The following is a 13,085-nucleotide window of genomic DNA, read 5'->3' on the forward strand; positions in this document are numbered from 1 at the left end:
AGAAACCCACAAGGGGTAGCTCTGAGTTAGCCTTCATTTGATAGCAATGAGTGAACTTTCTTCTATTGATCTCTAATTTTAATGTGTGTGATCTGAGAAAAATGTTTGGCAATAGCTTGATAATTTGAAGTTTTTAAACACTTTTCTTGTTACCTACCTTATGGTGTATTCTGGCGTATGTGTCAAGTTCACTGAAAAAGAATGTGCATTGTGTTGTTGTTGGATGGAGTGCTCTGTACATGTCTAAAATATCAAGTTGATTAATTTTATTGGTTAGTTCTCCTGTGTAGTTTCTTTTTTTAAAATGTCTTTCCAGTTGGTCTCTTTCCTGAGAATGATGTTACAGTTTCCTGCTATTATTCTATTATTGTCTATCTTCTTAACTCTACAAGAGTTTGATTAATGTACTTTGAAGGTCTTTTCATTGGGCATATAGATGCTAATTATGCTTATCTCTTCTTGTTAAATTATGACTTTAATCTTATATAACGCCCTTCTTTGTTTCTCACAATGGTTTTTAGGCTATATTTTATGAGTAAGTAATATTGCCACTCTTGCTTTTTTATTGCTGTTAACTTTGTACATTTTTCCATAACTTTTTAGTTTGCCTTTTTGTTTAAGATCTGTTTAAGTAGCATATTAATGGGTCTTGTTTTCATTCCATTCTATTTGTCTCTTTCTCTTTCCCAGTGAGTTTAATCCATTTACATTCAGTGTTCTTTCTGATAGGTATGATTCTATAGTTATCATTTTGCTGTGTGTTTGTTTCTTTATGGTACCATTTAGTTCTTTGTTTTTTGTAATTTTCTGTGCTGGTTTTGCTGTTGTTACTCATGGGCTTTCTTATTACTTATGTATTTGCTTTCTTTATTTTTATTTTAATGTTTACTAGGTTTTTGTGGTTTACTTATTTTTTACTTTGATAAGGTTTTTTCATTTTATTGAGGTTAGCTTGCTTTTTATCTCCAAATTTAAGGTAGCTCTCTTTTGCCAAGTACTGTACTTTGTCTGTTTGACTGCTTTATATCTACTTTATTCTCCCTAAGGGTTTGTTGTGGTTTTCATTGCAGAATGTTATCTCTGGTTTCCTATAATCAGTTTGTAGGTATGTTTTATTTGTCTTTCTTGAATGGCTTGGTTTATTGATGCTGCTGTCTTATATATTGATTTCATATTGCTATCTGCTCTTGTTGTCTAAATAACTTCATTTAGGTTTAGTTTTTGTTTTCTTTTAAGAGTGGTCTTGTTTTTAGGAATTTCTTTAATATTTCCTTGTCTGAAAATGTTCTTAGTTCATCTTCATATTTAAGGGACAGTTTTTCTAGATATAAGATCTTGAATGGCATTGTGTGTTTTTTTTCAGTGTTTAGTATACTTCATTCTATTACTCTCTTGACTGCATGGTTTCTGTTGAAAACTCCAAGCTTAAATTTTTATTGACTCCATTTTCTAGGTTACTTTTCTTTTTCCCAAGCTGCTCTCAGAAATATTTCTTTTCTTTTGATATTAAAAAGCTTGAGTGATGTATCATAGTGGTTTCATTTGGGGTTAATCTTTGGCTTTTAAAATTAGTTTCTTGAATAGTTATTTCCTATTCTGTCATGATGTTAGGGAAATTTACTTGCAGTATTTTGTTGCACTATTTTCTATGTGTTTGTGTGTCCCTCTTCTGTTCCAAAATGTTTATCAAACCTAAGTTATTCTTCTTAATAATGTCCTACAATATTCTTCAAATTTCTCCAGATTTAAAAAATCTTATTTCACTTTACTACATATTGTTTCAGCTTTGATTCTTCAAGTTGTTATATAGTTCTAATATCTTAGTATTAATTTTCTGGATTTTATTTGAAGTTATATATTTTTGAATTTTTTTATTTGTTCTGTCAGACCGTATTTCTAATTTTTCCTGGGTTCTTCTGTCTTCTCTTCGTTCCATTTTCCCGTAGCTCTCTGAGTCTTCTACTCCATCCATTGAAAACAACTGACCATCATTCTTCTGTAATTCCTCATCGGTAGTTCTAATGCCTTTTCTTTCTCAGGGAGGTTCCACTGGCCATTTGTTTGTGCCATGTTATGTTGCTTTCTCACATGTTCTGAAATTTTCTGCTTCTTCTGAAACATAGTGTTGTTTTTATATTTATTTCTGCTTGTTAATCAGATGTTACTCTGGGAGTAATATTCCCTCCCCACTGGTTGTAACTGTTGAATGTTTGGGGAATGGCTAGGTTATGTGGTGACAACTGACTCCAAGAAAGGATTAATGACAAATACACAGAACAAAAATAAAATAAAAAATACACATGAATAACAGAACCTAAAGTATGTCTTCACCCCAGACACACATAACAAGAAAAAGAGAAAAAATAAGAAGAAACAAAAACTCAGAAAAACACCAAATCCCAAAGCCAGATATGACTGCTGCTTTTTGTCAAAGTCTTAGCTCCAATATTATCTGGTGTGTTTGCTAGAGTGTGTGGATCAATGACTGAAATAGCTGTTTTTCAAGACAAAATGGCTATGAAGTGTGGAAGAAAATAGACATCAGAAAAAACACCCTGCTCTTCTACCTCTAAGCCATCTTTGCTCCAAAACAGAGTTTGGAGTCTGTATTAGTCTAGGTACTTTAGAGAAACAAATCCACAGCAACTCATGTATAAGAGAGTTTTATGTAAAGAAAGTGAGTGTGCATCACGAAAACATCCCAACCCAATGCTGCCCAAGCCCACAAGTCCAACATTAACCCATTAACCCAACGCCAGTCCACAAAGTCCTCCACCTCACAAAACGGAGGCAATGATGCCGACTGCAGGAGGAAAGCTGAGTCAGTGAACGAATAAGCATCTCAGCACTAGCAGGGGTCTCCACACGGCTGCTCCAGCACCCAGGGCTGCATCAGGATAGATCCATGTGGCTTCTCCTTGGGGATGTCTTGTAGGAAGTCAAACTTGCAAGCTGAAGCAGGGAACTGCTAAGGCAGCTGCACCCTGGTGTGACCATCACAAAGCAAGAGACCTGAGAACCAGAAAGGTGAGACTCACCACCCATTTATCCCTCCACCTTTCAATTAGCCCCACATGTGATTATAGGCCAGGTTGGCACAATTAAGGTACTCAGAGTCATTGTCTTCATGGGGCTGAGTATATGAGAGGGGCTGAGTGAAAAAATTATAGGACCTGTCCTTGAATGGATATGTAGTCCTGTGTCTCCTTTGTGAGCTGGTGCTATGGGGAAGCCATTGTATTTCAGCTTCCCTTTTGTTAGCATCCTTTATACAGTTTCCTCTCCCTTAGCATATATTTGCCTTTCCATATGTTTGGAGAAAGTGGTGCAATCATACTTTGTGGGACTAGATTGGGACCTGGGTATTTCTCCATTTGCCTGGTGGGTATGGAGAGCTCTTCTCTCTTTGTCAGGAAGACTAAAGGCACCTCTGTACCAGGGGAGAGCTTGTTTGACAGGCAATGGGACCACTGATAATTGTCTGCTCTTCCCAGGCTCTCTGTGTAATTTCAACCTTTTAATTTTCTCAGTCAGTGTTTGGCCAACTTACCTCTATTCAGTTGATTCTGAACTCCAGATTTTTGCTTCTGTTCCATTATTGTTGTCTCTGTGCCGCAGATGATGGATGTGGAGGGACTTTCTAAACTTCCATGTCTTAATGAAAGCTCCTTTACTTTTTCTCTTAAAAATGAAAATAGTATTCTTTACCTTGACAGTCTCATAGTCTTACTTCCATTTTCACTAAAAATTATTCACTTGACCTTAATTCATCATGCTCCTTTACCCACCTCTGTAAGCTCATATAAAGCAGTCCAACGAAGGCTAAATTTAAAAAGTTTCTTATTCCTTTTCATTTGGCCAGCTATTTCACTGGATGCTGGGTATTCCGAGAGCAAACACACTTCATGCCTTGAAGGAGGAGCTTACATTTTCAGAGAACTGGGTTGTCATCTTCTAGATGACTGAATCCCATGGAATCAATGAAATCTGTATCTTGGCATCATTTTGAAATAGGTACAGCCCCAAGCCACATTATTAGAACTTTCTACTTTTAATTCTGGGGATAAGTGTCAGCTCACTACAATATCAAGATGAATAACATATTCATAAACAGGATCAGTCTCATCATAAGATAAGCCAGGAGCACTCAAGATTTTTGCTTACCTTTTAAAGTAGAATTTCAAACAAGGATTTGTCCATGCCATTGTAATGTTTATTTTCACTTATCTAAAATAAGAGGATAAAAGCGGGACATATGCGAAGACATATTACATGTTCATCAAAAATTGACCTAATTCAATGTCGGATAATTAGAAAGCTCATTCTTTTCTGGGAATGTGTTCATTTACATATATAAAGATGTTGCTAGGCTTTTGTTTAGAGTGATTTCCAGTTGAATGACTAGAATGCTAGTTAATTAAAAACATGTGAATACTTTACTCTCTTTTCCAACTCTCCTTGTGCTAAAAAATAGATACTGCAATTACAAACTTAGTTGGTAGGCCTATAAGCCGTAGTGAAAGTCACTAGGTGACTGAGAAAATAAAGATAACACTAAAACTTGGTCTGAATTAAAAAAATATGTGAAACTGACCTTTGATCCCACACATATTATCTTCCTTTAATTTTTTCCTGACTTTCTATGGCTTATTATTTCTTCGGTAACAAATACTTTGTTAGCTACACTAGTTTTCTTCCATATCCATTCCAGAAAAATAATGCATCACATATACGAATAAATGCTAATCAAAATTTTTTCATATAGTGAGTACTGTATGTAGCTCTGCCTATAAGTAATTGCCTTTTAAAGGAAGACTTCTAAAAAGGTGAATAACTTAAATAGTGTCTTTCCTTGCACATCACACAAGTTCCCACTGGCCATCGTCCTTGTAAACCCATTAGCTCTAGGTTTTGACCAATAGTTGTTTAGAAAAAAAATCTCTGGGATACAAGGCTGCATGGCATTTATTGGTTGTCAGTGATCTAGGCTCAAGAGGATACAAATGCTTTGGGAGCTGCAAAACCCTTTGCCTTACTAGTTCCGCATGTAAGTACATTATCTATTCTTTCACCATGTGTTATGAGAACCTGACAAATCAGAGAAGTCTGAGACATAGACTCTGATTTTTTCCCATGATTTTGTGGAAAGGCCATGTCAGCACTCAAAGACTTATTAGCATATAAGGCACTGGCATTCAAACTTTTAAGAATTTTTCATGGAAACATAAAACAAATAGTATGCATAGAATAGCATATGTTATATTTTGACTCATTAAATATACACAGATACACAAACATTGTATGTATGTATGCATATATGTGGAAGCAAAAGTTATACATAATATTTATCTTTATTACTTGAGATGTACTAATATTTTTAATTTTCTTTAATTATATTAAAAATTTTTAAATAATTCTCAGGAGTTACTTAATTAATTTTACAATTTACTAATAAGCTCAACTTACATTTTGTAAAAACACTGATATAAAGCAAGTCCTTGCTACATAAGAGCTACATGCCCCTTGTTCGATTACTTGCCGAGTAATAAGACCTAAACCAGGATTGCACATTGATAACCACAGATGCTGACTAGAAATTGGAGATGCCTTCTTATCTACTTGATTTTGAATCAGGGAATAAAGAGAACAAAAGGCAGCAGTTCTAAATATCATTGTCACGCCCCCTCCACCCAATGTTCTATGACATGAGGTCATGATTCTAATTATTCACAGAATACCTTAGGACATAAAATATGCAGATTAAAGTTGGTTTTTATTTTACTTCTTTTCAAATTTTGAGGTGTAATTAAACTTTTTTTAAAGTTGCCCATATAAGCATACAGTTCCATGTGTTTTGACAAATGCACATGGTCATGTAATCGTCATCACAGCCATGTTATAGATTTCCATAGCAACAGAAAGCTTCCTTGAAGTAAATAAAACTTTACTACCTATAAAATGTGACTCCTAGGGACCCTATATAGGTTTCTGGGGCTCTGTAAATCTTAATGGAGCAGAAAACCTCACCATACTTTCATGGAGATGTTGGTGGATTTGAACTACCATTATTACAGTTCGCAGTTTAACACTTACCTGGCAGAGCCACCAGGACCTCATTCACTAGTCTACAGGAACTGGAAATTACTGATTTGTCTTTTTCCCTACAGTTTGTACTTTTCAAGAATCTCAAATAAATGGAAATATACAACATACAATCTTTTGTCTTTGGCTTCTTTCACTTAGAACTCTATTTTAAAACTATATTCGTGTTGCTATTTATTATTGCTGAATAGTAGTATATTACATGGACATAACTCCTCTTTCAAATCCATTACCTATTTCTTATGATAGACAGCTGGACTTGTTCCTTTTTTTCTCATTTATTTATAACATTGCTGTGAACATTTGCATATAGGTCTTCTGTAGTCATATGTTTCCTTTCTCTCATTTAATACTATAAGAATGCAATGGAAGGACCCTTCGATAAGTGAATGCTTAATATTCTAAGAAAAACTGTTAAGATGATGATAATATCATTTTTATTCCAACCAAGATAAAATGAAATTTCTAATTATTCCATATTCTTCCCAAACCTTGGCATAGTCAGCCACTTTAATTTTAGCCATTCTAGTTTTACCTTGTATTATCGTATTTTAATTTTACATTCTATTTATACTACTAAAAGATCCCCAGTAGTGTTGTGGGTTAGGCATTGGACTGCTCACTGTAGGACCAGTGGTTCAAACATATAAGCTGCTCTATGGGAGAAAGATGAGACTGTTTACTCCATCAAGATTTACAAAGTCTCAGAAACCCTAAAGAGGGGCACTGTGAGTCAGAAACGATTCTATGGCTATGGGTTTATATTTGCTTTTTGTTTTGCTTTTGTGTGTTGGTGAAGCAGATTTACTTCAAGGACACCTTCTGGGATGGTGGAAATTATCTTTAACTTGACTGTGATGGTGATTACATGACTGATTGTCAAAAGTCATTGAACTTATACTTAGGAAAATAGAAGATGAGGCTGCTTGATCTCATAAAGATTTACAATCTCAGAAACCATTTGTAGCATAGGATCCCAAACTTATTTGGCCTATTGCCCCCTTTTCAGAAAAAAAAAATTCTTCAGCACACCCCTGTATTCAAAAGCCTGGAATCCAGAATAAAATGTAAGTATCTGCTTTTGCAGCCCCCTGGATTACTCCAGTACTTCCCCGTATTGTTCCAGTATACCTTTAGGCCCAGTATACCTTAGGGAGTGGTATCATGCACTTTGGTAAATATTGCTATATAAAGTCTCTATGAGTCAGAATTGACGTGATAGCAGTGTTATGTGTTTAATGATATTTATTTGGAAAAGAAATAATAAGCATCTGCGCTAAAATTGTCATATTTAAGTCATTGATGGCACACAATTCATTACAAGGGGAAAAAAAGCACACTCCAGTAGCTAGGAAAGAAAGCACACTACTAAATCTCCCTTCTTAATCTCTTTCTCCTTATTATTTAAAGGCTCTGTAGCCCTAAAGAAGCATTGTTCATCTTTCTTTTTAAAATTGTAGTTTGTGGGTCTATAAAGAGACTTTCCCCCAGTTTTGTCTCCCCCAAAGACATGCCAAACATTAGAGGCTATTTGCCAGCATATGGTGGGAGGTCAGATGTTCAGAGATATCCTCCCTGATGGCATTCAGTTGCCAGACTACTGGCTGGTCCCACTACAGGTAGGGCCCACTCCTGCTGTTAAGGACAATAGGCTACTTCTCGTTAAAGGCTTGTGACCATTGGTCTGGTCCCTGTAGATGGAGTTAACACCAGAGAACAGCTCAAACCTGCTTAGTGACATCCAAAGTTAGGTTGCCATCTTGAATCTAGGATCCTCCCTTCTTGTCACATGTGTTCCTCAATCCCTCCTCTTCCTATTGCGTGTATATCCCTAGATTGTCCCCCTCTCATTGCTGTATAACCTATAGTGCAACTCCTTCCTGTGATGTATGTCTTTACCTGTAATTAGTGGACTGGCATGCCCCCCAAAGATATATAAGCCTTGGTTAGCAATAAAGATCGCCCTTGGCCTCTCGTCGGCTCCCCCTTTCTCTCCCAGGTCCTCACTCCCCTGTTCCCTTTCCCCTTGTCCTCCTTCTCCTCCCCCTCTCTCCTGCCCTCCTGTCTCCCATCTCCATGTGGATCACCAAGTGTGGCTGAGGTGAGCATGTTACCATGAAATGTGTCTGACTCCATTATTTCTATCTCTCTTCTGTCTCTCATGCTCTCGATGACTTCATTATAATATATATATTAACCGTATAATTGCGCCTATTGAACCCGGTATTAGTTGTGGGGGCTGGCCTTTCCCCCATAGTAGTTTGGGTGAAAGTTCACAGAATATACTCGTTTTCCTTTTCCATTTATTTCCCACATGAAAGTGTTTTTATGTCATCCTCATTTGATTTATTTGCTTATTATTTTTCTTCTCCCTCCCACCCTTTTCAATCAACATTTTAATATACATTTTATTTTATGACAATAATTGCAATACTGTCAATCTAACATCATTCTTCCCCCTTCCTCCTTGGGTTCTCAATTTCCATCTGTCCTTCTTTCTTTCCCCTTTCTGCCTTATGAACTTCATTTAGGGGCAAAAGCTTCACTTTTGTCTTGTATGGTTGATTGTACCGAGGAATACATTTGACCCTTGAACTACATGAGTGTCAATTATGTGGACCTACTCAGACAGGGATACACCGCCCCCCACCCCATGGCACACACACCCAGTTGCTATTGCAGTGAGCTCCAGTGTTGCAAGAATTTACTTAAGAGTTATATAACAGTCATCATCTCTGAGTGAGTACTTTAGCTCACTACACTGGAAAAAGTGAATTGTACCTACAAGGGGACTCCCACATTTCAAACCCATGTTTTTTAGGAGTCAAAAACTTTCCTGTACATTCCTCCTTACTGTTTAATTGAAGATTGATACCAGGGGGTGCAACCAGTTCTAGGTCTGGAATGGTGTTTAAGAACTACAATTTTCAAAGATTCATTAGGGTCTATCTGACCAAAAGTCTTGTCTTTTTTATGATTTTGAATTTTGTTCTATTTTTTATCTCACTCGTCCACAGCTCTCTATTGTAATCCTGATCAAAGTGGTCAATAGTGGGAGCTCAACATTTTCTAGTTCTTCTTGAATCCAGTTAGTGGGGGCTGTGATTCAATGGTCCATTAGTCCTTTGTATTGACTGTTTCCTAAAGTCTTTGATTTTCTTTACTCTCTTCTTTGTTCTGGATGAGTAAAGACCACTAATTGCCTCTTTAATGGTTGTTCATAAACTTTTAAGACCCGAATTGCCACTAACTAATGTAGGACATTGAACATTATCGCTGTGGATTATGTTATGCTGTGGTGAAGTGAAATTTCTCAATATGGCTATTCTATCCATCTTTTTAATAACTCCCACCAAATGATTAGGTGGGACCATATATACAGGGTTTGTGAAAAATTAATAGAGGGGATTAGGCTATTTCAATTGCCACTCCCCTGGCTGTAAGAATGAGCTGTCTCAGAAGCAAGGACAAAGAAAATTCCTGGGATCATCAAGGAGGAAGAGCCAACAGCAGAGCACGTTTGAAATCCTTGCCTGAAGTGGCAGGGTCAGTCGAGGCTATGCCACATTAAGACCAGAGGCCAAAGCAAGGAGACCATAAACCAGATTAGAAGAGCTGCACCAAAACTATGAGACTAGGAGGAAGAAAAGCCCATGGCTTCCTGGCCCACGGAGGCAGAAACCAAGGGGTCATGTAACTCAGAGACTGAAGACCAGAGACAGAGATTTGGCTCTTGGTTGTGGAAAGGTGCTGCTGAGCACTAATGATTGTATCTTACTGTTTATTTATCCTGACTTCCCTAATTATTCCTTACAAATGTGAATATTTTGGGGGTTTTGTGTGTCCTTTACAAAGAATCATCAAACCAAGCAGAAATACAGAATGCCAGATTGGGCAGTGCACGGAGGTGTAGTCGGGTAGCTATTGGCGTCAGAATACAATAGAGAAAGATTGATGTGGAGGCATGCATGCCTGACCTTTGCCTTGTGGCAACCATCCTTGGGCTAGTGTTGAGAGATTCTCCTTCTCCATTATTCAACCAAAGATATGTCCTCCATATTGATTTATCATTTGCCAATTGACATAGTTGTCACAGAGACTGTGGCTCTAAGTCTTCAAGACCAGTGAATAATTCTGTTAATGTATTTAGATAGAGCTAAGAAGTTTCTAGATCCTTGGTCCCTGTGCACTACAATATCCTTCAATATATGAGAGTAACTATATAGGTTACCAGTTCATACATACATGGGTTTATTCAAAACAAAACATGCTTAAATAGGTCTCCTAGATTAGTTTATGGCTGCAGACAAGTTTTCTCATTTGCTTAATCATGTTAGGGTAACTTTAAAATAAAGGCCCATCAAAACAATCGCTTCCAAGGAGAGAACCTGAGTCAGTCACATTCAAAGCAGAGAGGTCAACTCAGAGGGTGATGGTGACTGTTCTTTTGTGATTGCAAAGGGATAATATTAAAAATTTGTTCCCAAAGGATACAAGATAATCACAGGGCCTAATTAAGAGGAAATTTCAAGAAAATTGAAAATTGTGTGGGTGAGAAAAAGGCCCTCAAAATATGTCAAGGATTTTTTTTCATCACGAAAATGTACTTGTATATTATTTGAGGCTGGCAAGAGCTATGTTTTGAGAATCTCAATGGAAATTCAATCCAACATATAGCCCTGATTTTGCCTCTTCAGATTTCTTTTTGTCCCTGTGTTAGTCTAGGTACTTTAGAGAAACAAATCCACAGAAACTCATGTATAAGAGAGAGTTTTATACAAAGGTTAAGTGCACATCAAGAAAACATCCCAACCCAGTGCTGCCCAAGCCCACAAGTCCAACATTAACGCATTAACTCATATGTCCAACACCAGTCCACAAAGTTATTCTCCATCTCACAAAATAGACACAATGATGCCAACTGGACGAGGAAAGCCGAGTCAGTGAATGTGTAAGCATCTCAGCGCTGCCAGGGGTCTCCACACAGCTGCGCCAGCACCCAGGGCTGAATTGGGGTAGGTCCATGGAGCTTCTCCTTGGGGTGTCTTGCAGGAAGTGAGCCTAGACAGCTGAAGCAAGAACTGGCTAAGGCAGCTGAACCCTGGTCAGAGCATCACAAAGCAAGAGACCCGAGAACTGGAAAGGTGAGGCTCACTGAGCCATTTATCCCTCTGCCCTGCAATTAACTCCACATGTGTTTATTGGCCAGGTTGGCACAGTAAACTAACTACCTCAATCCACCCCTTGCCAACCTGACATCTGTACATCATTGTTTAGCTTCATGATTGAAATTAAGTAACACCTACAACTTAATCCTATAATCCTGTGGATATGTTTCCCTAACTATGAAAGTTTTTAAGCCAACCACTTCATGCCTTTCTCCCCCCAATTTTGAGTATCCAATTTATATACTGCCCACTTACATCAACCTAGTTCTCTGAAAAGACAATCATATTTTTCGACATGAAGGGTTTTCATTCCAGTTGGAACCTTGTGAAATCTGTATCCATAAGCAAAGTCAAATCCGGACAGGCCATCCATAAAGTCAGCAACATTATGCACCAGTTCACAGTCTCAAATATCTCCATCTGGTCGGGTTCTGGTCAACTCAATGCAGGCTGCCTTACTCAGCCTCCACAGGGTGCTCATTGGTCGCCTTGCCTTTAGACCATGGGCTCTCACCAATATTCAACAAGCCTAGCCATCTCATGCTAGGTTATGAACTTTAGACCAGTCAACCCACTCTCATCTCCGTTTTTCCTGTAAACCAAGTCCACAGGTGTCAGTGTCCAAACTCAACCTGTCTCTTTATTGCTGCATTTCTCCCACTTCCACTCAACAAGTAGATCCAGGTGGTCACCTAGCATGAATTTATTTAGCCTGCTCTTCGGCTCCCTTTAATATTCAGTCCTATAGGGGAGTTTTCTTCATGGTTCCAGATTTTTTCCACCTTCTGACAAAGACCATTGCTTCCTGAGTACTCGAAAGCACTGGGTTAGGCATATCTTTTCAAATATTTCTTAACAGGCATGGCCTAAACCCATCTAAAGATCAAATTTTAGTGGCTGAATGCAGGTGGGCTTACAAACTTTCTATTTTTCTACTTCCCATATTTTTCCCAGAAAACAACCGAGTAAAGTGTGGCTTTATCTGACGTCTGGCTAGAAAAGAAAAACTACCATGAGGGAGAGGTCAAACAAACGTCTACTCTCCATCTTATGATTTGTTTCTCCAGTCCCCCACTCCTGGTAGTACAATGTGTTAGTCTGGGTACTTTAGAGAAACAAATCCACAGAAACTCATGTAAAAGACAGAGTTTTATATAAAGGGTAAGTGCACATTAAGAAAACATCCCAAGCCAGACCTGCCAACGCCCAAGTCCAACATTAACACATATGTTCAATACCAATCCACAAAGTCCTCCTCCATCTCACAAAACAGACGCAATGATGCCAACTGCCAAGGAAAACCGAGTCAGTGAATGTGTAAGCTTGCAGGAGTGTCCACACGGCTGCGCCAGCACCCAGGGCTGCATTGGGGTAGGTCTATGCAGCTTCTCCTTGGGGATGTCTTACAGGAAGTAAGCCTTGCCAGCTGAAGCAGGAACTGGCTAAGGCAGTTGCACCCTGGTTCGACCATCACAAAGCAAGAGACCTGAGAACTAGAAAGGTGAGACTCACTGAGCTAGTCCCTCTGCCCTTCAATTAACCCCACATGTGTTTATTGGCCAGGTTGGCACAATAAACTAATTACGTCAGTCCCCAAACTCAAAAAACATTGAAAAAGATCATGATTTGTGTTCCTCAGTTATGGCCAAATAGCCATTTTGAAGTGGTATAAATTAAAGAGTACAGAATTACTCAGTGTGCTAGGCCTGGTTGATCAGAGAGACAAATCCAGTGGCTGACACTCATATTTGTGTAAGAAAGGGCTTTATATTTACAAGTCATTATATATCAAGGACACATCTCAGTCCAGTTCTA

The sequence above is a fragment of the Echinops telfairi genome, unplaced genomic scaffold (genome assembly GCF_000313985.2).
Source record: "Echinops telfairi isolate 266 unplaced genomic scaffold, ASM31398v2 ScPeMD7_44;HRSCAF=162, whole genome shotgun sequence".
Classification (NCBI taxonomy): domain Eukaryota; kingdom Metazoa; phylum Chordata; class Mammalia; order Afrosoricida; family Tenrecidae; genus Echinops; species Echinops telfairi.